General features: G+C 44.1%; 1 protein-coding gene across 2 annotated transcripts in view; it reads right to left on the reverse strand.

Annotated features, from left to right (window-relative positions):
- The window catches only part of dclk1a (doublecortin-like kinase 1a), a 182,713-nt gene that overhangs the window by 32,173 nt on the left and 124,590 nt on the right, over positions 1-25,950 (reverse strand). The window lies entirely within an intron of this gene.

The raw sequence follows: 25,950 nt of genomic DNA on the forward strand, positions 1-25,950 counted from the left end.
TATCAAGGTATAATGTTCCCCTGTACCTTTATATCAAGGTATAATGTTCCCCTGTACCTTTATATCAAGGTATAATGTTCCCCTGTACCTTTATATCAAGGTATAATGTGGAGGTCTAATGTTCCCCTGTATCTTTATATCAAGGTATAATGTGGAGGTGTAATGTTCCCCTGTACCTTTATATCAAGGTATAATGTTCCCTTGTACCTTTATATCAAGGTATAATGTTCCCCTGTACCTTTATATCAAGGTATAATGTGGAGGTATAATGTTCCCCTGTACCTTTATATCAATGTATAATGTTGCCCTGTACCTTTATATCAAGGTATAATGTTCCCCTGTACCTTTATATCAAGGTATAATGTGGAGGTATAATGTTCCCTTGTACCTTTATATCAAGGTATAATGTTGCCCTGTACCTTCATATCAAGGTATAATGTCCTGTACCTTTATATCAAGGTATAATGGTAAGGTATAATGTTCCCCTGTACCTTTATATCAAGGTATAATGTGTAGGTATAATGTTCCCCTGTACCTTTATATCAATGTATAATGTTCCCCTGTACCTATATATCAAGGTATAATGTTCCCCTGTACCTTTATATCAAGGTATAATGTTCCCCTGTACCTTTATATCAAGGTATAATGTTCCCCTGTACCTTTATATCAAGGTATAATGTTCCCCTGTACCTTTATATCAAGGTATAATGTTCCCCTGTACCTTTATATCAAGGTATAATGTTCTCTCCTCCTCCTCTCCCTGTCTTCCCTCCTCTTCTGTCTACGCTCATCTCTCCTCCTCCTCCCCCTGTCTTCTCTCCTCTTCTGTCTACGCTCATCTCTCCTCCTCCTCCCCCTGTCTTCTCTCCTCTTCTGTCTACGCTCATCTCTCCTCCTCCTCCCCCTGTCTTCTCTCCTCTTCTGTCTACGCTCATCTCTCCTCCTCCTCCCCCTGTCTTCTCTTCTCTTCTGTCTATGCTCATCTCTCCTCCTCCTCCCCCTGTCTTCTCTCCTCTTCTGTCTACGCTCATCTCTCCTCCTCCTCCCCCTGTCTTCTCTCCTCTTCTGTCTACGCTCATCTCTCCTCCTCCTCCCCCTGTCTTCTCTCCTCTTCTGTCTACGCTCATCTCTCCTCCTCCTCCCCCTGTCTTCCCTCCTCTTCTGTCTACGCTCATCTCTCCTCCTCCTCCCCCTGTCTTCTCTCCTCTTCTGTCTACGCTCATCTCTCCTCCTCCTCCCCCTGTCTTTCCTCCTCTTCTGTCTACGCTCTTCTCTCCTCCTCCTCCCCCTGTCTTCTCTCCTCTTCTGTCTACGCTCATCTCTCCTCCTCCTCCCCCTGTCTTCCCTCCTCTTCTGTCTACGCTCATCTCTCCTCCTCCTCGTCTTCTCTTTCTGTCTACCCCTCATCTCTCCTCATCCTCCCCGTCTTCTCTCCTCTTCTGTCTACCCTCATCTCTCCCTGTCTTCTCTCCTCTCTCTGTTTACCCTTCTCAACCCTCTCCCTCTCCTCTCTGTCTGTCCGTAAGAGGCATTAAGGTGAGGATCCTTGTGAGAGATAGAATAATAAGAAACCAGACTCACGTAGATGTGAGAAGACTACAACTCTTTTAAGGTAGACTGTCAGATTGACTCTAGAAGAGACCACATGATCGACGTACTGAGGTTGACCCAATCAGCTCCCTGTCTTCCTTTGATCTGAACAACACCGGACAGGTGAAAGCTACATGGAGGAAGTTCCTGGTGTTTTCTCTGACAAGTTCATCTCTTAACACGTCAGTGCAGGAAAGGAGACGAGGACAGGAAGCCATTTCTATTTCAGGAATGTGTCTGACTGTTCTATATGTTGTGTTTCTACCTGAATGTTCTGTACGGTTCTCAGGTTGATCATATTCAATGTTTCACCTCCCAGATGTTGTGAAATATGACAGGAAGGACTAAATAAATAAACATCCTGTTGTTGTTTGTGTTCCTAAAATCAACATCTGTAATGCTGTAGTCATGTAACAGGTCAGTGAGTCAGTCAGTCAGACAGTGAGTCAGTCAGTGAGTCAGTGAGTTAGTCAGTCAGTCTGTGAGTCAGTCAGTTAGTGAGTCAGTCAGTCAGTTAGACAGTGAGACAGTTAGTCAGTCAGTCAGTGAATCAGTCAGCCAGTGAGTCAGCCAGTGAGTCAGTCAATGAGTAAGTGAGTCAGTCAGTGAGTTAGTCAATCAGTCAGTGAGTTAGTCAGTTAGTCAGTCAGCCAATGAGTCAGTCAGTGAGTCAGTGAGTGAGTCAGTGAGTCAGCCAGTGAGTCGGTGAGTGAGTCAGTGAGTCAGTGAGTGAGTGAGTCAGTCAGTGAGTCAGTGAGTCAGTCAGTGAGACAGTAGGTAAGTCAGTCAGTGAATCAGTCTGAGTCAGTCGGTGAAACAGTCTGAGTCAGTCAGTGAGTCAGTTATTGAGTCAGTCAGTCAGTGAGTCAGTCAGTCAGTGAGTCAATCAGTCAGAAAAATTGTCAGTGAGTCAGTCAGTGAGTCAGTCACTGAGTCAGTCAGAGTGTCAGTCAGTCAGTCAGTCAGTCAGTGAGTGAGTCAGTCAGTCAGTCAGTCAGTCAGTCAGTCAGTCAGTGAGTCAGTCAGTCAGATAATCAGTCAGTGAGTCAGTCACTGAGTCAGTCAGTCACTGAGTCAGTCAGTCACTGAGTCAGTCAGTGAGTCAGTCACAGAGTCATTCAGTCAGCTAGTCAGTCAGTCAGCCAGTCAGTCAGTCAGATAATCAGTCAGTGAGTCAGTCACTTAGTCAGTCAGTGAGTCAGTGAGTCAGTCAGTGAGTCAGTCAGTCAGTGAGTCAGTCAGTGAGTCAGTCACTGAGTCAGTCAATTACTGAGTCAGTCAGTCACTGAGTCAGTCAGTGAGTCAGTCACAGAGTCAGTCAGTCAATCAGTCAGTGAGTCAGTCAGTGAGGCAGTCAGTCAGTCAGTGACAGAGTGAGTCAGTCAGTGAGTCAGTCAGACAGTCAGATAATCAGTCAGTGAGTCAGTCAGTCAGTCAGTCAGTCAGTCAGTCAGTCAGTCAGTCAGTCAGTCAGTCAGTCAGTCAGTCAGTCAGTCAGTCAGTCAGGGAGTAGGTCAGTCTTATGAAAAACACAACTCTTAGTTGCTCTGCAGAGAGGTTATCTAGCTACACTTAGGGGAACAAAATACTGTTGCTATGGAAACTATTCCAAGAGAGCAGCGCTTATGACACTTCCAGCGAGCCCAGCACGCCCATATAAGGACATACTGTATATCCTTCCTGTCTCCAGGTTGGGAGAGCTAGGGGTTCAGCCTACTGTTTTCTTCTCCTCAGAGATGGAAGGATAAAGAAAGAGAAGAGGAGAGAGAGAGAGAAACAGAGAGAGTGCCAGAGAGAGGTGGTGGAGAGAGAGAAAGAAGCGAGTGCAGGCAGTTTAGTCGATATAGGCCTGGAGAGAGGTGCTGCAACAGACAGAGAAACAGAGAGAGTGAAAGAGAGTGAGAGAGAAGTGGGTGCAGGTAGATTAGTCGATAGAGGTCTCGAGAGAGGTGCTACAACAGACAGAGGGTAAAACCAAAAGACTCTATTCCCCCATTGTCACACCCTGATCTGTTTCACCTGGCTTTGTGCTTGTCTCAACCCCCTCCAGGTGTCGCCCATCTTCCCCATTATCGCCTGTGTATTTATACCTGTGTTCTCTGTTTGTCTGTTGCCAGTTCGTTTTTGTTTCATCAAGCCTACCATCGTTTTCCCCTCAGTTCCTGTCTCTCGATTATTCCTGTTTTCTAGTTTCCAGGTTTTGACCTTTTCCGCCTGCCCTGACTCTGAGCCTGCCTGCCGTCCTGTACCTTTTCCCCACCTATCTGGATTACTGACCCCGGCCCGCCCTCGACCTGTCTTTTGCCTGCCCCTGTTGGATTAACCTGTTGGGGCTAGGGGGCAGTATTTGCACGGCCGGATAAAAAAACGTACCCGATTTAAACTGGTTACTACTCTTGCCCAGAAACGAGAATATGCATATAATTAGTAGATTTGGATAGAAAACACTCTAACATTTCTAAAACTGTTTGAATGGTGTCTGTGAGTATAACATAACTCATATGGCAGGCCAAAACCTGAGAAGATTCCATACAGGAAGTGCCCTGTCTGACAATTTGTTGTCCTTCTGTTGCATCTCTATCAAAAATACAGCATCTGTGCTGTAACGTGACACTTTCTAAGGCTCCCTTTGGCTCTCTAAAGCCGCCAGAAAGTGGAATGGGGTGTCTGCTGTCTCTGGGCAAAGTACAACAGCTCTGTTTGTGAGTGGTCAGCCTGGGGACAGTGAGACTGAGATGCGCATTCACGAGAATTCTCCATTTTTTTCTTTCAGCCTTTGAATGAATACAACGTTGCCCGGTTGGAATATTATCGCTATTTTACGAGAAAAATTGCCTAAAAATTGATTTTAAACAGCGTTTGACATGCTTCTAAGTACGGTAATGGAATATTTTGACATTTTTTGTCACGCGCGTCACCCTTCGGATAGTGACCTGAACGCACGAACAAAACGGAGCTATTTGAATATAACTATGGATTATTTGGAACCAAAACAACATTTGTTGTTGAAGTAGAAGTCCTGGGAGTGCATTCTGACGAAGAACAGCAAAGGTAATCCAATTTTTCTAATAGTAATTCTGAGTTTAGTGAGTCCCAAACTTGGTGGGTGTCAAAATAGCTAGCCGTGATGGCCGAGCTATGTGCTCAGAATATTGCAAAATGTGCTTTCACCGAAAAGCTATTTTAAAATCTGACACTGCGATTGCATAAAGTAGTTCTGTATCTATAATTCTTAAAATAATTGTTATGTATTTTGTGAACGTTTATCATGAGTAATTTAGTAAATTCACCGGAAGTTTTCGGTGGGTATGCTAGTTCTGAACATCACATGCTAATGTAAAAAGCTGTTTTTTGATATAAATATGAACTTGATTGAACAAAACATGCATGTATTGTATAACATAATGTCCTAGGTGTGTCATCTGATGAAGATCATCAAAGGTTAGTGCTGCATTTAGTTGTGGTTTTGGTTTTTGTGACATATATGCTTGCTTTGAAAATGGCTGTGTGATTATTTTTGGCAGGGTACTCTCCTGACATAATCTAATGTTTTGCTTTCGCTGTAAAGCCTTTTTGAAATCGGACAATGTGGTTAGATTAACGAGAGTCTTGTCTTTAAAATGGTGTAAAATAGTCATATGTTTGAGAAAATGAAGTTATAGCATTTTTGAGGTATTTGTATTTCGCGCCACGCGATTCCACTGGCTGTTGACCAAGCGTCCCACCTAGCCCAGGGAAGAACCTCTCTGGGCTAGGCGGGACGAATTCGTCCCACCTACGTAACAGCCAGTTGAATCCTGTGGCGCGATTTTCAAAACCTTTGAAATGCTTCAATTTCTCAAACATATGACTATTTTACAGCTATTTAAAGACAAGACTCTCGTTAATCTAACCACACTGTCCGATTTCAAAAAGGCTTTACAACGAAAGCAAAACATTAGATTATGTCAGCAGAGTACCAAGCCAGAAATAATCAGACACCCATTTTTCAAGCTAGCATATAATGTCACAAAAACCCAGAAGACAGCTAAATGCAGCACTAACCTTTGATGATCTTCATCAGATGACAACCCTAGGACATTATGTTATACAATACATGCATGTTTTGTTCAATCAAGTTCATATTTATATCAAAAACCAGCTTTTACATTAGCATGTGACGTTCAGAACTAGCAAATTCCCCGCAAACTTCCGGGAATTCGCTAACAATTTACTAAATTACTCACGATAAACGTTCACAAAAGCATAACAATTATTTTAAGAATTATAGATACAGAACTCCTCTATGCACTCGATATGTCCGATTTTAAAATAGCTTTTTGGTGAAAGCACATTTTGCAATATTCTAAGCACATAGCCCAGGCATCACGGGCTAGCTATTTAGACACCCGGCAAGTTTAGCACTCACCAATATCAGATTTACTATTATAAAAGTTTGATTACCTTTTGTTGTCTTCGTCAGAATGCACTCCCAGGACTGCTACTTCAATAACAAATGTTGGTTTGGTCCAAAATAATCCATCGTTATATCCGAATAGCGGCGTTTTGTTCGTGCGTCCCAGACACTATCTGAAATGGTAAATCAGGGTCGTGCGCATGGCGCAATTCGTGACAAAAAAATCTAAATATTCCATTACCGTACTTCGAAGCATGTCAACCGCTGTTTAAAATCCATTTTTATGCCATTTTTATCGTAAAAAAGCGATAATATTCCGACCGGGAATGTCCATTTAGCTAAACAGAGGAAAGTAAACAAAGCTTTCGGTCGACGCGGGCACGAGCCTGAGTTTCACAGTACTGTAACCAGCCACTACCCAAACGCGCTACTTTTTTTCAGCCAGAGCCTGCAAAGCCACGATTCAGCTTTTTACCGCCTTCTGAGACCCTATGGCAGCCGTAGGAAGTGTCACGGGACAGCTAAGATCCTCACTCTTCAATAAACAGAGACAAGAAGAACGACACCTTGTCAGACAGGCCACTTCCTGCATGAAACCTTGTCAGTTTTTTGCCTGCCAAATGAGTTCTGTTATACTCACAGACACCATTCAAACAGCTTTAGAAACTTTAGGGTGTTTTCTATCCATATGTAATAAGTATATGCATATTCTAGTTACTGGGTAGGAGTGGTAACCAGATTAAATCGGGTACGTTTTTTATCCGGCCATGAAAATACTGCCCCCTATCCCAGACAGGTTAATAAACTGTTGTTAATTTGATGTTGTCTGCATCTGGGTCTTACCTATGAAACGTGATAGTACGAACTGGCCATGACTGACCCAGCAGACCCAGGCCAGCTGCGCAACGCCATCTCCTCCCAAGGAACCACCATTGGTAGGTATGAGGAATTGCATCGTGGCCTTATGGAGGGGGTCCAAACGTTGGCTGAACGCCATGACCGGGAGTTGGACATTTTACTGGAGAAATTCCACGGGTTGTCTGGGAGGCAGCCTACCATGGTGGTAACCCCACATCCCCTCAGTAACTCAGCTGTTAGCAGTGCCGTCTCATCGGTCACTCCACCTTCTCCGGAGCCCTGCTTACCTCCCCCGGAAGGCAGCAGTGGAGAGCTGAGCACCTGTTGGGTGTTTCTAGCTCAGTGTGCCCTCGTCTTCGAGCTTCAGCCCTCCTCCTTTCCCTCGGATCGCTCCAAGAGAGCCTACCTCATCACGCTGGTGTCCGGGAGGGCTCTCACCTGGGCTACTGCTGTATGGGAACAACAGCTGGCCATATGTGGTACTCTGGAGGGGTTCGTGGGAGAGGTGAAGAAGGTTTTTGATGCCCGGTTCTTCAGGAGAGAAACTGCCTGGAAGGTAATCCAGCTTCGGCAGGACTCCTGCAGTGTGGCAGACTATGCAATGGATTTCCCACACGTTGGCAGCGGAGAGTGCTTGGAACCAGGAAGCGCTGTTTGATATGTTTCTGCACGGTGTCTCGGAGGAGGTCAAGGACGAGCTTGCTGCTCGGGGGTTACCTACGGATCTCGATTCCCTCATCGCGTTGACCATCCGTATCGATGGCCGATTACGGGAATGGCGGAGGGGGAGGAAATTCGTTTTCGTTCGCACTTCCAGGGATTCCACCTTGCCTCCGAGTCATCCCGGAAGTCCCATAGCCGAGAGAACCCGAGGCTTCCTGACCTCCCGAGAGAGTCGCCGAAGCCCGCCGAGTCACCGCTTCCCGAGCCTATGCAACTAGGCAGAGTTGGGCTGTCGCCAGCGGAACGGCAATAGAATCAACACAAAAAGTTGTTTGTATTGCGGGAATCTTGGTCATTTTGTGTCTTCTTGTCCTTTAAAAGAGGTAGGAGCGAGTACTCTGGTGGGCCATATGGTGAACTTTTCTGCTTCCCTTGCTCGCACCCCTTTTCATGCCATTCTGCTGTGGGGAAACCAGTCTAAATCTCTCCGGGTCCTCATTGATTCTGGGGCCGATGAGAGCTTTTTGGACGCTACCCTGGCTTCTGAGCTGAACATCCCCACTCAGCCCCTCTCCATTCCCATGGATGTTGGAGCGCTGGACGGGCGCTCTATAGGCCAGGTCACTCATAATACCACTCCCATCAACCTACGGGTGTCAGGGAATCACAGCGAGACTATTCAACTTCTGCTCATCAAGTCTCCTCAGATTCCAGTACAGTAGTTTTGGGATTCTCCTGGCTCCAGTGACACAATCCTCTCATCAACTGGTCTACTGGTGCCATCATGAGCTGGAGTCCAGGTTGCACTGACTTCAGACAATGGGCATGGCAGAACGGATATCTTCCTGGGGGCTCGGAAGGTGCCCAGGACCTCAGGGAGGTGTTCAGCAAGGCCCAGACCACTTCGCTTCCGCCGCACCGACCCTATGACTAAGGGGTTGACCTTTTCCATAGCACCACGCCACCCTGAGGACGTCTGTACTCTCTGTCGAGACCGGAGACCAAGGCTATGGAGACCTACATTGGGGACTCCCTAGCTGCAGGATTTATACATCCCTCTTCCTCTCCCACAGGCGCAGGTTTATTCTTCGTGGAGAAAAAGGACAAGACCCTGCGCCCGTGCATTAACTACAGGGGACTCAATGACATTATTGTTAAGAACCGTTACCCGCTACCACTAATTTCCTCGGCCTTCGAGCCACTCCAGGGGGCCACTGTGTTTTCCAAGCTGGATCTACGGAACGCCTACCACCTGGTGCAGATACGAGAGGGGGACGAGTGGCAGACCACCTTCAACACGGCCAGCGGCCACTACGAGTATATGGTCATGCCTTTTGGCCTCACAAATGCCCCTGCTGTGTTCCAGGCTCTGGTAAATGATGTTCTCTGTGACATGTTGAACCGGTTTGTCTTCGTCTACATTTTATGAAATCCTCGTCTTCTCCCTCTCCCGCAAATAACACATGCTCCACGTCCCACAGGTGCTTCTATGCCTTCTGGAGAATCAGCTGTTTGTGAAGGCGGAGAAGTGTGAGTTCCATCGCTCTACCATCATCATCATCTCTGGGAGTGTCAAGATGGATCCCAGGAAAGTGAGAGCGGTGGTGGATTGGCCTCAGCCTACGTCCAGGGTGCAGCTGCAATGTTTCCTGGTGTTTTCCAACCTTTATCGCCATTTATCCGGGGTTACAGCACCCTGGCAGCCCACGTGTCAGCACCAACCTCTCCCAAGGTTCTGTTCACGTGGTCTCCAGCTGCTGACCGCGAGTTCCGGGACCTTAACTTCTTTGGGATAGGGGGTGGTATTTTGACATCCAGATGAAAAGCGTGCCCAAAGTAAACTGCCTGCTACTCAGGCCCAGAAGCTAGGATATGTATATAATTGGTATATTTGGATGGAAAACACTCTAAAGATTCTATAACTGTTAAAATAATGTCTGTGAGTATAACAGAACTGAAATGGCAGGCGAAACCCCGAGAACAAACCATCCCCCCCAAAAAAATTAATCCTACCACTGATTTCAATGGCTGGCACTTTTATAACAGGGCGAAATTGTGCCCGATTGCAGTTCCTAGGGCTTCCACTAGATGTCAACAGTCTTTAGATAGAGTTTCATGCTGGTTTTTGGAAAAATGAGCCGGAAATTGTAGTTGTTCTAGGTGGCTCCCATTTTGGCTGTAGTGTTTTCAAGCGCGTGAATCAGAGCGCGTTCTTTGGTATTTTTCTCTGGTAATGACAAAAACGATTCTCCGTCTTAACTTCTCTAGGGCCAGTGGGACGATTTCGTCCCACCTACGTAACAGCCAGTGGAATCCCGTGGCGCGTTATTCAAATACCTTAGAAATGCTATTACTTCAATTTCTCAAACATATGACTATTTTACACCATTTTAAAAACAAGACTCTCGTTAATCTAACCACACTGTCCGATTTCAAAAAGGCTTTACAACGAAAGCAAAACATTAGATTATGTCAGCGGAGTACCCAGCCAGAAATAATCAGACACCCATTTTTCAAGCTAGCATATAATGTCACATAAACCCAAACCACAGCTAAATGCAGCACTAACCTTTGATGATCTTCATCAGATGACAATCTTAGGACATTATGTTATACAATACATGCATGTTTTGTTCAATCAAGTTCATATTTATATCAAAAACCAGCTTTTTACATTAGCATGTGACGTTCAGAACTAGAATACCCCCCGCAAACTTCCGGTGAATTTACTAAATTACTCACGATAAACGTTCACAAAAAGCACAACAATTATTTTAAGAATTATAGATACAGAACACCTCTATGCATTCGCTATGTCCGATTTTAAAATAGCTTTTCGGTGAAAGCACATTTTGCAATATTCTAAGTAGATAGCCCGGCATCACAGGGCTAGCTATTTAGACACCCACCAAGTTTAGCCCTCACCAAAGTCAGATTTACTATAAGAAAAATGTTATTAATTTTGGTGTTCTTCGTCAGAATGCACTCCCAGGACTTCTACTTCAATAACAAATGTTGGTTTGGTTCAAAATAATCTATAGTTATGTTCAAATATCCTCTGTTTTGTTCGTGCGTTCAAGACACTATCCGAAGTGTAAAGAAGGGTGACGCGCACGATGCGTTTCGTGACAAAAAAATTCTAAATATTCCATTACCGTACTTCGAAGCATGTCAACCGCTGTTTAAAATACATTTTTATGCCATTTTTCTCGTAAAAAAGCGATAATATTCCGACCGGGAATCTGTGTTTTAGTACAAAGAGAGAGAAAATAAAAACATGGGATCCCCTCGTGCACACGCCTGAGTCTCATAGTACTCTGACCGACCACTATCCAAACGGGCTAATGTTTTTCAGCCAGGGCCTGCCTCGACATAATTCAGCTTTTTCCCGGGTTCTGAGAGCCTATGGGAGCCGTAGGAAGTGTCACATTACAGCAAAGATCCTCAGTTTTCAATAAAAAGAGTCAAGAAGCTCAAGGAATGGTCAGAGAGGGCACTTCCTGTACAGAATCTTCTCAGGTTTTTGCCTGCCATATGAGTTCTGTTATACTCACAGACACCATTCAAACAGTTTTAGAAACTTTAGGGTGTTTTCTATCCAAAGCCAATAATTATATGCATATTCTAGTTTCTGGGCAGTAGTAATAACCAGATTAAATCGGGTACGTTTTTTATCCGGCCGTGTAAATACTGCCCCCTAGCCCTAACAGGTTAAATTTGATTGTTTATTTGCGTATTAGGGTACCTATTGTTTGATTATAAACGTTGATTGACCTGTTTGGATAAGTTTATTGGTAACGTTTGGGATTCATTTTGTATGCATTTTGAAGGAGGGAAACCAAGTGGATTATTGACTGAAGCGCGCCAGCTAAACTGAGTTTTTATGGATATAAAGAAGGACATTATCGAACAAAAGGACCATTTGTAATGTAACTGGGACCTTTTGGAGTGCCAACAGAAGAAGATATTCAAAGGTAAGGCATATTTTATATCGCTATTTCTGACTTTCGTGTCGCAACTCCCTGGTTGAAAATGATTTGTTATGCATTTGTGTACTGGGCGCTGTCCTCAGATAATCGCATGGTTTGCTTTCGCCGTAAAGCCTTTTTGAAATCTGACACGGCGGCTGGATTAACAACAAGTTAAGCTTTATTTTGATGTATTTCATTTGAGATTTCATGAAAGTTTAATGTTTATAGTAATTTAATTTGAATTTGGTGCTCTGCAATTTCACCGGAAATTGGTAGCTTCCCACTAATCCGCAAGAAATTAAACACCGCTTCACCGCTGCTCCCATCCTGGTTTATCCGGACCCATCCCGCCAGTTCGTGGTGGAGGCCGATGCATCGGATGTCGGAGTGGGGGTTGTCCTGTCCCAACGTTCTGCCCTTGACCTTAAGCTGCATCCCCGCGCCCTCATCTCCCACCGCCTCAACAACATGGAGAGGGACTACGATGTGGGGAATCAAGAGCTTCTCGCGGTGAAGATGGAGTTGGAGGAATGGAGGCACTGGTTGGAAGGGGCGGACCACAAAAACCTGGAGTATCTCCACACCGCCAAGTGCCTCAAATCCAGGCAAGCGAGATGAGCCCTGCTGTTTACACGGCTCAACTTTTCCCTCTCTTACCGGCTGGGGTCCAAGAACATCAAGCCGGATGCCCTGCCTCGCCCCTATAGCCCCACAGTTACCACCCCGGAGCCCGAGACCATCCTTCCCACCTCGTGTCTGGTGACGGCACTCAGCTGGGGTATAGGAAAACCGGTCCAGGAGGCACAGGTCTGGGAGGTCCTCAGTTCTCGTCCAGGTTCTGGAAGGCGTTTTGCACCCTCATTGGTTCGTCAGCCAGCCTGTCCTGTGGGTTCCACCCCCAGTCCAATAGCCAGTCGGAGCGAGCCAACCAGGACCTCGAGACTACTCTGCGCTGCCTGGTCTCCGACAACCCCACCACCTGGAGCTAGCAACTTGTGTGGGTGGCCCGCAACACCCTTCCCTGCTCTGCCCACGGCCTATCGCCATTTGAGTGTCCAGGTATCGACAACAAGCGGATCACCATCGGACCCGGTATCGTCTCGGGCAGAAGGTATGGCTATCCACCCGGGATCTGCCCCTCCAGGTGAAATCCCACAAACTCTCCCCCCGGTATATCGTCCCGTTTCCCATCTCTAAAATCATGATCCCCTCTGCTGTTTGTCTTCTGTTGCCCCATACCCTTCGTATACAACCCACCATTTATGTGTCCAGAGTTAAACCCATGTCTCACAGCCCTTTGCCTGCCCCTGTTGGATTAATAAACTGTTGTTAATTCAAGTTGTCTGCATCTGAGTTTAACCTTGAAACGTGATACCCATAGTGCTGGGCCTTGGTCAAAAGTAGTGCACTAGATAGGGAACAGGGTGTCATTTGGTACGCATACCAAGACTATTCTGTGTTACTGCCCACCTCACACACAACCAAACTCTTAGGGTGTTTTCACATACAGTGCCTTCGGAAAGTATTCAGACCCCTTGACTTTTTACACATTTTGTTAGGTTACAGCTTTATTATAAAATTGATTAAATTGTTTGTTTTTTCTCCTCATCAATCTACACACAATACCCCATAATGACCAAGCAAAACCAGGTTTTTAGAAATTTGTGCAAATTTATAATAAAAAATATATATATTACATTTACATAAGTATTCAGACCCTTTACTCAGTATTTTGTTGAAGCATCTTTGGCAGTGATTACAGCCTCGAGTCTTCTTGGGTAGGACGCTACTAGCTTGGCACACCTGTATTTGGGGAGTTTCTCCAATTCTTGTCTGCAGATCCTCTCAAGCCCTGTCAGGTTGGATGGGGAGCATTGCTGCACAGCTATTATCAGGTCTCTCAAGAGATGTTCGGTCGGGTTCAAGTCCGGGTTCTTGCTGGGCCACTCAAGCACAATCAGAGACTTGTCCCGAAGCCACTCCTGCGTTGTCTTGGCTGTGTGCTTAGGGATGTTGTCCTGTTGGAAGGTGAACTTTCTCCCCAGTCTGAAGTCCTGAGAGCTCTGGAGCAGGTTTTCATCAAGGATCTCTCTGTACTATACTCTGTTCATCTTTCCCTAGATCCTGACTAGTCTCCCAGTCCCTGCCTGCTGAAAAACATCCCCACAGCATGATGCTGCCACCACCATGCTTCACCGTAGGGATGGTGCCAGGTTTCCTCCAGACGTGACGCTTGGCATTCAGGCCAAAGAGTTAAATCTTGGTTTCATCAGACCAGACAATCTTGTTTCTCATGGTCTGAGAATCTTTAGGTGCCTTTTGGCAAACTCCAAGCGGGCTGTCGTGTGCATTTTACTGAGGAGAGGCTTCCGTCTGGTCACCATAAAGGCCTGATTGGCGGAGTGCTGCAGAGATGGTTACCCTTCTGGAAGGTTCTCCCATCTCCACAGAGGAACTCTAGAGCTCTGTCAAAGTGACCATTAGGTTCTTGGTCACCTCCCTTCTCCCCCAATTGCTCCGTTTGGCCCGGGCGGCCAGCTCTAGGAAGAGTCTTGGTGGTTCCAAACTTCTTCCATTTAATAATGATGGAGGCCGCTGGATTCTTGGGGACCTTCAATGCTGCTGAAATGTTTTGGTACCCTTTCCCAGATCTGTGCCTCGACACAATCCTGTCTCGGAGCTCTACGGACAATTCCTTCGACCTCATGGCTTGGTTTTTGCTCTGACATGCACTGCCAACTGTGGGACCTTATATAGACAGGTGTGTGCCTTTCCAAATCATGCCCAATCAATTGAATTTACCACAGGTGGACTCTCAAGGATGATTAACCTGTTGGGGGTAGGGGGCAGTATTGACACGGCCGGATAAAAAAACGTACCCGATTTAATCTGGTTACTACTCCTGCCCAGTAACTAGAATATGCATATAATTATTGGCTTTGGATAGAAAACACCCTAAAGTTTCTAAAACTGTTTGAATGGTGTCTGTGAGTATAACAGAACTCATATGGCAGGCAAAAACCTGAGAAGATTCCTTACAGGAAGTGCCCTCTCTGACAAGATCTTGTTCTTCTTGTCTCTGTTTATTGAAGACTGAGGATCTTTGCTGTAACGTGACACTTCCTACGGCTCCCATAGGCTCTCAGAGCCCGGGAAAAAGCTGAACGATATCGAGGCAGCCCCAGGCTGAAACACATTATCACTTTTGGCAAGTGGCCGATCAGAGGATAATGGGCTTAGGCGCGAGCACGAGTCGACCCCGTGCTTTATTTTCTTTCGTCTTTTTACCTAAACGCAGATTCCCGGTCGGAATATTATCGCTTTTTTACGAGAAAAATTGCATAAAAATTGATTTTAAACAGTGGTTGACATGCTTCGAAGTACGGTAATGGAATATTTAGAATTTTTTTGTCACGAAATGCGCCGTGCTCATCACCCTTCTTTACCCTTTCGGATAGTGTCTTGAACGCACGAACAAAACGCCGTTGTTTGGATATAACTATGGATTATTTGGGACCAAACCAACATTTGTTATTGAAGTAGAAGTCCTGGGAGTGCATTCTGACGAAGAACACCAAAGGTAATCAAACTTTTCTAATAGTAAATCGGAGTTTGGTGAAGGTTAAACTTGCTGGGTGTCTAAATAGCTAGCCCTGTGATGCCGGGCTATCTACTTAGAATATTGCAAAATGTGCTTTCACCGAAAAGCTATTTTAAAATCGGACATATCGAGTGCATAGAGGAGTTCTGTATCTATAATTCTTAAAATAATTGTTATGCTTTTTGTGAACGTTTATCGTGAGTAATTTAGTACATTTTTTGTAAATTCACCGGAAGTTTGCGGGGGGTATGCTAGTTCTGAACGTCACATGCTAATGTAAAAAGCTGGTTTTTGATATAAATATGAACTTGATTGAACAAAACATGCATGTATTGTGTAACATAATGTCCTAGGGTTGTCATCTGATGAAGATCATCAAAGGTTAGTGCTGCATTTAACTGTCTTCTGGGTTTTTGTGACATTATATGCTTGCTTGAAAAATGGGTGTCTGATTATTTCTGGCTGGGTACTCTGCTGACATAATCTAATGTTTTGCTTTTGTTGTAAAGCCTTTTTGAAATCGGACAGTGTGGTTAGATTAACGAGAGTCTTGTCTTTAAAATGGTGTAAAATAGTCATATGTTTGAGAAATTGAAGTAATAGCATTTCTAAGGTATTTGAATAACGCGCCACGGGATTTCACTGGCTGTTACGTAGGTGGGACGAAATCGTCCCACTGGCCCTAGAGAAGTTAATGGAAACAGGATGTACCTGAGCTCAATTTCGATTTTCATAGCAAAGGGTCTGAATACTTACGGTATCTAAATAAGGTATTTCTGTTTTTTATTGTTAATAAATTTGCTAAAATTTGAAAAAAAACCTGTTTTCGCTTTGTCATTATGGGGTGTTGTGTGTAGTTTTCTGAGTTTTTTAAATTTATTTTATCCATTACAGAATAAGACTGTAACGTAACCAAATGTGGAAAAAGTTAAGGGGTCTGAATACTTTCCAAAGGCACTTTATAATCCTCTTTAAAATAAACAATCTCAGTCCTCTTTACAGTTAACTCTGGTGCAAAAAAAGCAAAAGAACTCGGTTCTCTTTGTATTCACACTGCCCTTGCCTTTGATTAAGGACTCAACTCCTTAACCAGTTCATTTAACCTATTTTGTGGACCGAGTCCTCTTTGCATTCACATCGCTATGTTTAGAAAGGAACCTAGATCTTTTTCCAACATTCACTCAATGCACTCTGGGTTTTTACAAAGTGCAGGACAAGTCATTCCATCAGAATGTTTTAGACAGACAGACAGACAGACAGACAGACAGACAGAAAGACAGACAGACAGACAGACAGACAGACAGACAGACAGACAGACAGACAGACAGACAGACAGACAGACAGACAGACAGACAGACAGACAGACAGACAGACAGACAGACAGACAGACAGACAGACAGACAGACAGACAGACAGACAGACAGACAGACAGTATCTACTTATATTTTGGAAGCTTATAGATTGCATTTAGTTAAAATATGAGGCATAATTATTGTTATCAGAAGATACTATTAACATGTAAATATTATTGGTAACAGAATAAATAGCAGAAGAATAACAGCAGATTAAAATAATTCTGTAATTGAAAATTGTAGGCTGCTACCCAATGTTGTGATTCTCAACAATTATATTGTCTTCTCACTACAAACAAACCTGGGGAGATTTGTGTTCACATTGCCCTAACAAAGGGATCCAGACTGTGGAATTCAAGCTAACCAAAGTTAGACCACCTCTCGAGATGGTCTCAGTTCGGTTTGCTTCGGGGGCTCTTTGAGAGGTCTCAGTTCCATTGGAGTGTTCACATTGCACACAAATAAAATCACCAAAGCACACCGAGTTTACAAAAATGGTCTGAAATAGACCAACTGTGAAAACACCCTCAGCAAAAAAGGTGCAATCCAGAACCTAAAACGATTCTTCGGCTGTCCCCATAGGATCATTCTGTGAAGAACCCTTTTTGGTTCCATGTTCTACATGGAACTGAAAAGGGTTCTTTCTACCTGTAACCAAAAAGGGTTCTCCTATGGGAACAGCCGAAGAACCTATTTGTATCCCTTTTTTCCTAAGAGTGCACTAATCACTGCTCAATAAACGAGTAAAACAACTAGGACTATAAACACAAGACTGGGATGACTATCAACGATCTGAGTGAAACCACCGCTGCTCAGACTACAGTTACTGTCCCACAACACACCAAGGCTACGTTTCAAATGACATCCTATCCCCTACATAAAGTCATTAGAAAGTTATACTATAACCTATAGCATCATTCTGCATATTTTAAACAAACCGCAACTCCTTTAATCTATTTCCAAATTAGGGTATTTCTCCTATCACCTGACTGCTGGGTGTGTGTGTGTGTGTGTGTGTGTGTGTGTGTGTGTGTGTGTGTGTGTGTGTGTGTGTGTGTGTGTGTGTGTGTGTGTGTGTGTGTGTGTGTATATGTGTTTCAGGTGGTGTCCTGAGCCAGAAGTATCCCAGAAAGCACAGCGTTGTGATGAACTTCCTGTCCCAACATGCTCCGAGATGACGTAAGTGGAACACCCCGACATAGGGAACACAGCCCAACAGATCAATAAGTGATAGACTCCTTATCGATGGGTTTTATTAAAGGACATGTTTATTAAAGGACCTTCAACTACAGGTAGAGGAGTGGAGAACAAAAACAAAATCCATCATAAATTAAAATTACAACTCAAATAAATAAATAAAGACTATTTCATGCAGATCTACAGGATGTCTGTGTGTGTGTGTGTGTGTGTGTGTGTGTGTGTGTGTGTGTGTGTGTGTGTGTGTGTGTGTGTGTGTGTGTGTGTGTGTGTGTGTGTGTGTGTGTGTGAAACCTCTTAGAAGAGACGTATCTGAAGAAGGAGGGAAGGAATATCCTGCTTTAGGAGAGAAGAGGAACAGAAAAATAACTATCTCACTGAAACACTCCTATCAGCCAAGAACTCCTAGGACACTCACTCACTCACTCACTCACTCACTCACTCACTCACTCACTCACTCACTCACTCACTCACTCACTCACTCACTCACTCACTCACTCACTCACTCACTCACTCACTCACTCACTCACTCACTCACTCACTCACTCACTCACTCACTCACTCACTCACTCACTCTCACACACACACACACACACACACACACACACACACACACACACACACACACACACACACACAGGGAAAGTAATTCTACTTGGTTTGAAATTCTGGGAAAGACTGAGACAAATCTGACTGTTGATGTAGGTAGATGTATTTAATACAAACGACACGCATCATAATAATACCTATGATTTAATACTAAGTGGTGGGATGTCTCAGAGTTTTGGGAATGAGTATGGAGAGACAACTATATGTATGTACAATGTTTACACTCCCTCCCAAACTATAAACCAGTGTGTCCCAATCCTGGTCCTAGGGACCCAAAAAGTGACACTTTATAAAAATACAAGTTTTTTTGCCCTAGCACTACACACCTGATTAACTAAAGATGATTAGTTGATTAGTTGAATTAGGTGTGTTAGTACGCTAGGGAAGAAACCTCTTTGGGTCCCCAGGACCAGGATTAAATTACACCTTCTAGAACAAACATAGAGCCGTATTGACATGGACACAACATGAACAATGATAATGAACAATGATAATGAACAATGATCAATGGTCAGAAAATAAAAATCACATGAAAATGAAATGACATCAGAGAAAAAAAATCGACAAAGAAACAAAGAAAATAAAAATACATGGACAACAGAGATTGTAGTAAACCAAGACATTAGATGAAAGAGAGAAAGAGACAAGAGGGAAAAAAAGACAAAGAGAGAGAGAATATATACTACAGTACCAGTCAAAAGTTTGGACACATCTACTCATTCAACGGTTTTTCTTTATGTTCTTTATCATCTTGTCATTTCCTTTTCAGCCAACAAGTTCTCAGCATATGTGGGAAGTCCTTCAAGACTGTTGTTAAAAGCATTCCAGGTGACTTCCTCATGAAGCTGGTTGAGAGAATGCCAAGAGTGTGCAAAGCTGTGATCAAGGCAAAGGTTGGCTACTTTGAAGAATCTCAAATATATTTTGATTTGTTTAACACTTTTTTGGTTACTACATGATTCCATATGTGTTATTACATAGTTTTAATGTCTTCACTATTATTCTACAATGTAAAACATTTTTAAAATAAAGAAAAACCCTTGAATTAGTAGGTGTTTCCAAACTTTTGACTGGTACTGTAAATTCTCTCTCTCTCTCTCTCTCTCTCTCTCTCTCTCTCTCTCTCTCTCAATTTTCTCTCTCTCAATTTCAAAAAGGAAAAAGCGAGATAATTGAAATTGAAAGAGAAAATTGAAATTGAGAGAGAGAGAGAGGGAGAGAGAGATTGGAGGGAGAGAGAGATTGGAGGGAGCGATTATGTCTGGTTTGCTGTTTCTCTTATTGCTTCATCAATACATTAAAAAACAAACAACATCTATTACGATACATTGTGGATGAAGACATGTACACAAAGTAACAGATGCAAGAACAACAAGGACACACAAATGTGCAGGTGGATTTGAGCTCCACATTTATCTGGTTACGCACCTGGTTACGGACCTGGTTACGCACCTGGTTACGCACCTGGTTACGCACCTGGTTACGCACCTGGTTACGCACCTGTACAGATGTAAATAACCAAACAGAGAATGAGAGGAGGATGCAACTCAATGGATGGTGTTCTAGGTGATGAGACAATGACACATGACTGATGACAGACTGAAGAATGGACAGAGAGAGAGAGAGAGAGGAGGATGAGAGAGAGGAAGACGAGAGAGTGAGATACTGCGATACAATGGCATTCCAACTCACACACACACACACACACACACACACACACACACACACACACACACACACACACACACACACACACACACACACACACACACACACACACACACACACGTTAACTAAAGTGTATTTTCCCTCTCAAGAGTCCAGAATTAAAAGCAGTTCTGATTAGAAGAGAACAGAAGAAACCAGTCTTGTAGTTTAAAGAGAAACCAGTCTTGTAGTTTAAAGAAAAAACAGTCTTGTAGTTTAGAGAGCAGCTCTGAGAGGATTAAAAACAAATCACACTGGTTTAACCAGCAGCTGTAAGAATATGTTACAGTGTGTGTGTGTGTGTGACACAGAGAAAACCAACAGCCAATTTCCTGTGAGCCAGAGAGAAAGAGGGAGAGAGAAAGATAGGTGAAAATGTATAGGAGAGAAAGAGAGGGAGGGGAGACATGGGGAGAAAGAGAAAGATAGTGGGAGAGATTGGGGGTAAAGAGAGAAAAAAGAGGGACGAAAAAGAGGTGGGGAGAGATGGAGAAGTGGAGAGGGGAGAGATGGAAAGGGGAGAGATGGAGAGGGAGAGAAGGAGAGGAATAGATGGAGAGGGGAGAGGGGAGAGAAGGAGAGGAATAGATGGAGAGGAGAGAGGGAGAGATGGAGAGAGGGAGAGATGGGGAGAGGGAGAGATGGAGAGGAGAGAGGGAGAGATGGAGAGGGGAGAGTGGAGAGAAGGAGAGGAATAGATGGAGAGGGGAGCGATGGCGAGGGAGAGAGGGAGAGAGGGAGAGATGGAGAGGGAGAGAAGGAGAGGAATAGATGGAGAGGGGAGAGAGGAGAGAAGGAGAGGAATAGATGGAGAGGAGAGAGGGAGAGATGGAGAGAGGGAGAGATGGGGAGAGGGAGAGATGGAGAGGAGAGAGGGAGAGATGGAGAGGGGAGAGTGGAGAGAAGGAGAGGAATAGATGGAGAGGGGAGCGATGGCGAGGGAGAGAGGGAGAGATGGAGAGGGAGAGAAGGAGAGGAATAGATGGAGAGGGGAGAGAGGAGAGAAGGAGAGGAATAGATGGAGAGGAGAGAGGGAGAGATGGAGAGAGGGAGAGATGGGGAGAGGGAGAGATGGAGAGGAGAGAGGGAGAGATGGAGAGAGGGAGAGATGGGGAGAGGGAGAGATGGAGAGGAGAGAGGGAGAGATGGAGAGGGGAGAGTGGAGAGAAGGAGAGGAATAGATGGAGAGGGGAGCGATGGCGAGGGAGAGAGGGAGAGATGGAGAGGGAGAGATGGATAGGGGAGAAAGGAGTGGGAGAGATGGATAGGGGAGATAGGAGATTGAAAGATGGAGAGGGAGAGCTGGAGAGAGGACAGGGAGAGATAGAGAGGAGAGAACAGAGGAGAGATGAGGAGAGGGAGAGAGGAAAGAGGGAGAGAACTCTACTGTACTGAAGCATACCGCTGTATTGTACTGAACCATACTGCTGTATTGTACTGAACCATACTGCTGTATTGTACTGAACCATACTGCTGTACTGTACTGAACCATACTGCTGTATTGTACTGAACCATACTGCAGTACTGTACTGAACCATACTGCTGTATTGTACTGAACCATACTGCTCTACTGTACTGAACCATACTGCCCTACTGTACTGAACCATACTGCTGTATTGTACTGAACCATACTGCTCTACTGAACTGAACCATACTGCCCTACTGTACTGAACCATACTGCTGTATTGTACTGAACCATACTGCTCTACTGTACTGAACCATACTGCCCTACTGTACTGAACCATACTGCTCTACTGTACTGAACCATACTGCTGTATTGTACTGAACCATACTGCTGTATTGTACTGAACCATACTGCTCTACTGTACTGAATCATACTGCTCTACTGTACTGAACCATACTGCTGTATTGTACTGAACCATACTGCTCTACTGTACTGAACCATACTGTTCTACTGTACTGAACCATACTGCTGTATTGTTCTGAACCATACTGCTGTACTGTACTGAACCATACTGCTCTACTGTACTGAACCATACTGCTGTATTGTACTGAACCATACTGCTGTATTGTACTGAACCATACTGCTGTACTGTACTGAACCATACTGCTGTATTGTACTGAACCATACTGCTGTACTGTACTAAACCATACTGCTGTATTGTACTGAACCATACTGCTGTACTGTACTGAACCATACTGCTGTACTGTACTGAACCATACTGCTGTATTGTACTGAACCATACTGCTCTACTGTACTGAACCATACTGCAGTACTGTACTGAACCATACTGCAGTACTGTACTGAACCATACTGCTCTACTGTACTGAACCATACTGCTGTATTGTACTGAACCATACTGCTGTATTGTACTGAACCATACTGCTGTATTGTACTGAACCATACTGCTCTACTGTACTGAACCATACTGCTCTACTGTACTGAACCATACTGCTGTACTGTACTGAACCATACTGCTGTACTGTACTGAACCATACTGCTCTACTGTACTGAACCATACTGCTGTATTGTACTGAACCATACTGCTGTATTGTACTGAACCATACTGCTGTATTGTACTGAACCATACTGCTCTACTGTACTGAACCATACTGCTCTACTGTACTGAACCATACTGCTCTACTGTACTGAACCATACTGCTCTACTGTACTGAACCATACTGCTGTATTGTACTGAACCATACTGCTGTACTGTACTGAACCATACTGCTGTACCATACTGCTCTACTGTACTGAACCATACTGCTGTATTGTACTGAACCATACTGCTCTACTGTACTGAACCATACTGCTGTATTGTACTGAACCATACTGCTGTACCATACTGCTCTACTGTACTGAACCATACTGCTCTACTGTACTGAACCATTCTGCTGTATTGTACTGAACCATACTGCTGTACCATACTGCTCTACTGTACTGAACCATACTGCTCTACTGTACTGAACCATACTGCTGTACCATACTGCTCTACTGTACTGAACCATTCTGCTGTATTGTACTAAACCATACTGCTGTACCATACTGCTCTACTGTACTGAACCATACTGCTCTACTGTACTGAACCATTCTGCTGTATTGTACTGAACCATACTGCTGTACCATACTGCTCTACTGTACTGAACCATACTGCTCTACTGTACTGAACCATTCTGCTGTATTGTACTAAACCATACTGCTGTACCATACTGCTCTACTGTACTGAACCATACTGCTCTACTCTACATGTAACCCACATAACCAAGTAGATCCAAGGCTCCATAATAAACTACTGGACCATGTAGGCTAGGCTACACACTGTATAATCCATTACTGAGTGGCTGGAAGGGAAAAGCCATTAGTCTGAAGGTGAACCTGCATGATGTGAGCAGGTCATACGGTTTACCAGTGGACATGGCAGTATACTACTGTTAGAGTGTGTGCATGTGTGGGTGGGTACTGTTCTCTCAGCATTTAGAGACAGAGAGAGACCTACTAAAAATACACCTTCTTGTCTGTACCCAGGAATGCACTGAACTCTATATAATGTAGTTAGAGAGAGAGAGAGAGAGAGAGAGAGAGAGAGAGAGAGAGAGAGAGAGAGAGAGAGAGAGAGAGAGAGAGAGAGAGAGAGAGAGGAAGGCAAAGAGAGAGAGAGACAGAGAGCGAGAGAGAGAGAGAGAGAGAGAGATCCTACTGACCATATATACACCTTACACACACTAATTAATAAACACGTCCACCAAAAAAAGAGGGCAAAATCTTTGCGTGCTTTATTGACTTTAAAAAATTTGATTCTATTTGGCATGAAGGGCTATTTTACAAAATTCTCCAAAGTGGGCTTGGTGGTAAGGTGTATGACTTAATAAAATGTATGTACACAGAAAATAAATGTGCAATAAAAATCAAAAACCAAAGAACAGAATTATTTTCACAATGTCGAGGTGTGAGACAAGGCTGCAGTTTGAGTGCAAACCTTTTCAACATTTATATCAATGAATTAGCAGACATGTTGGACCATTCTCCAGCCCCAGGACTCACTATTTGACACAGAGGTGAAATACCTGCTATATGCTGATGACTTGGTACTTCTATCACCAACCAAAGAAGGTCTTCAACAGAACATTAATATTCTAGAGCAATATTGCCATAATTGGGCCCTGGCAGTAAATTTCCAAAAAACGAAAATCATGATTTTCCAAAAGAAAACCAGATGTCAGAAACACAAATATAAATTCACCCTGAACAACACCATCATTGAACACACTACAAATTACACCTACCTTGGTCTGACCATATCTGCATCGGGAAACTTTAATATGGCAGTGAATGCATATGGCAGTGATTATCTCTACTCTGTCAGAGATACGAAGCAGAGACAGATCCTTACCAAGTACAGGCTGAGTGACCACCGATTGGCAATAGAAACCGGCAGACATAAAAAGACATGGCTCCCCAAAGAGGAGCGTGTATGTGGTCACTGCACGACAGGAGAGGTAGCGACAGAGATGCACTTTCTCCTTTACTGTGATAAATATTCCTCACAAAGAGATTCCTTATTCACAGAAATGACTACATTTATTCCAAATTTGAACTTATTAAACCCAGAGGAAAAACAAAAAATACTCATGGGCGAAGGAGCAATGGCTCCTCTTGCAGACAAATATGTATTTGCCTTCCATAGCATGAGGGACACTGAATAATAACATCTGCATAGTAAGCAGTAACTTACTTATTATAACTATTATTGTTATTACTATTATTATTGTTGTTTATCATTCCAAATAGTAGTGGTATGGGTGGTAATGGTAATGATAACAGTTTAGTGATGGTGGTAGTAGTGGTAGTAATGATGATAGTAGTTGTAGTACTGATGTAATGGTGAAGATGACCGTTATTTAGTTATAAGTTAGTTATAGAATCATTTTCCATATTTATATTTTTATATTTATTACATTCTACTATTTTACTATTATTTTACTACTATTTTATTGTTATTATTTTTATATTTAATTTTGTATTATTATTTACTGCCATTTTATATTATTATTTGTTATTGTTTATAATTGTATTACAATGCATATTGTATACATTGTTGCTTTGGCAATATTGACACAATGTTTTTCATGCCAATAAAGCAGCTTGAATTTGAATTTGAATTTGAGAGAGAAGACCTACTAAAAATACACCTTCTTGTCTGTACCAGGAATGCACTGAACTCTATATAATGTAGAGAGAGAGAGAGAGAGAGAGAGAGAGAGAGAGAGAGAGAGAGAGAGAGAGAGAGAGAGAGCGAGAAAGAGAGAAGACCTACTAAAAATACACCTTCTTGTCTGTACCAGGAACGCACTGAACTCTATATAATGTAGAGAGAGAGAGAGAGATGGGGAGAGAGAGAGAGAGAGAGAGAGAGAGAGAGAGAGAGAGAGAGGGGAGGGGGAGAGAGAGAGAGAGAGAGAGAGAGAGCGAGAGAGAGAGAAGACCTACTAAAAATACACCTTCTTGTCTGTACCCAGGAACGCACTGAACTCTATATAATGTAGCTAACCTAAAAAACAAGCTCAATGTGAGTGGACGGTCAGACGGTCTGCTACAATTTAGCTAGAGAGGAGAGACAGACAGCTACTGATGGAATATCATATACCGACTCTGTGAAGATTAATACCATATTGGAGAGAGAGGGAGGGCATACAGGGGAGGGGAGGAGAGGAGAGAGGGGGAGGGCATAGAGGGGAGGGGAGGAGAGAGGGGGAGGACATAGAGGGGAGGGGAGGAGAGGAGAGAGGGGGAGGGCATAGAGGGGAGGGGAGGAGAGGAGAGAGGGGGAGGGCATAGAGGGGAGGGGAGGAGAGAGGGGGAGGACATAGAGGGGAGGGGAGGAGAGGAGAGAGGGGGGAGGGCATAGAGGGGAGGGGAGGAGAGGAGAGAGGGGGGAGGGCATAGAGGGGAGGGGAGGAGAGAGGGGGAGGACATAGAGGGGAGGGGAGGAGAGAGGGGGAGGGCATAGAGGGGAGGGGAGGAGAGAGGGGGAGGACATAGAGGGG

This window comes from Salmo salar, chromosome ssa11 (genome assembly GCF_905237065.1).
Source record: "Salmo salar chromosome ssa11, Ssal_v3.1, whole genome shotgun sequence".
Taxonomy (NCBI): domain Eukaryota; kingdom Metazoa; phylum Chordata; class Actinopteri; order Salmoniformes; family Salmonidae; genus Salmo; species Salmo salar.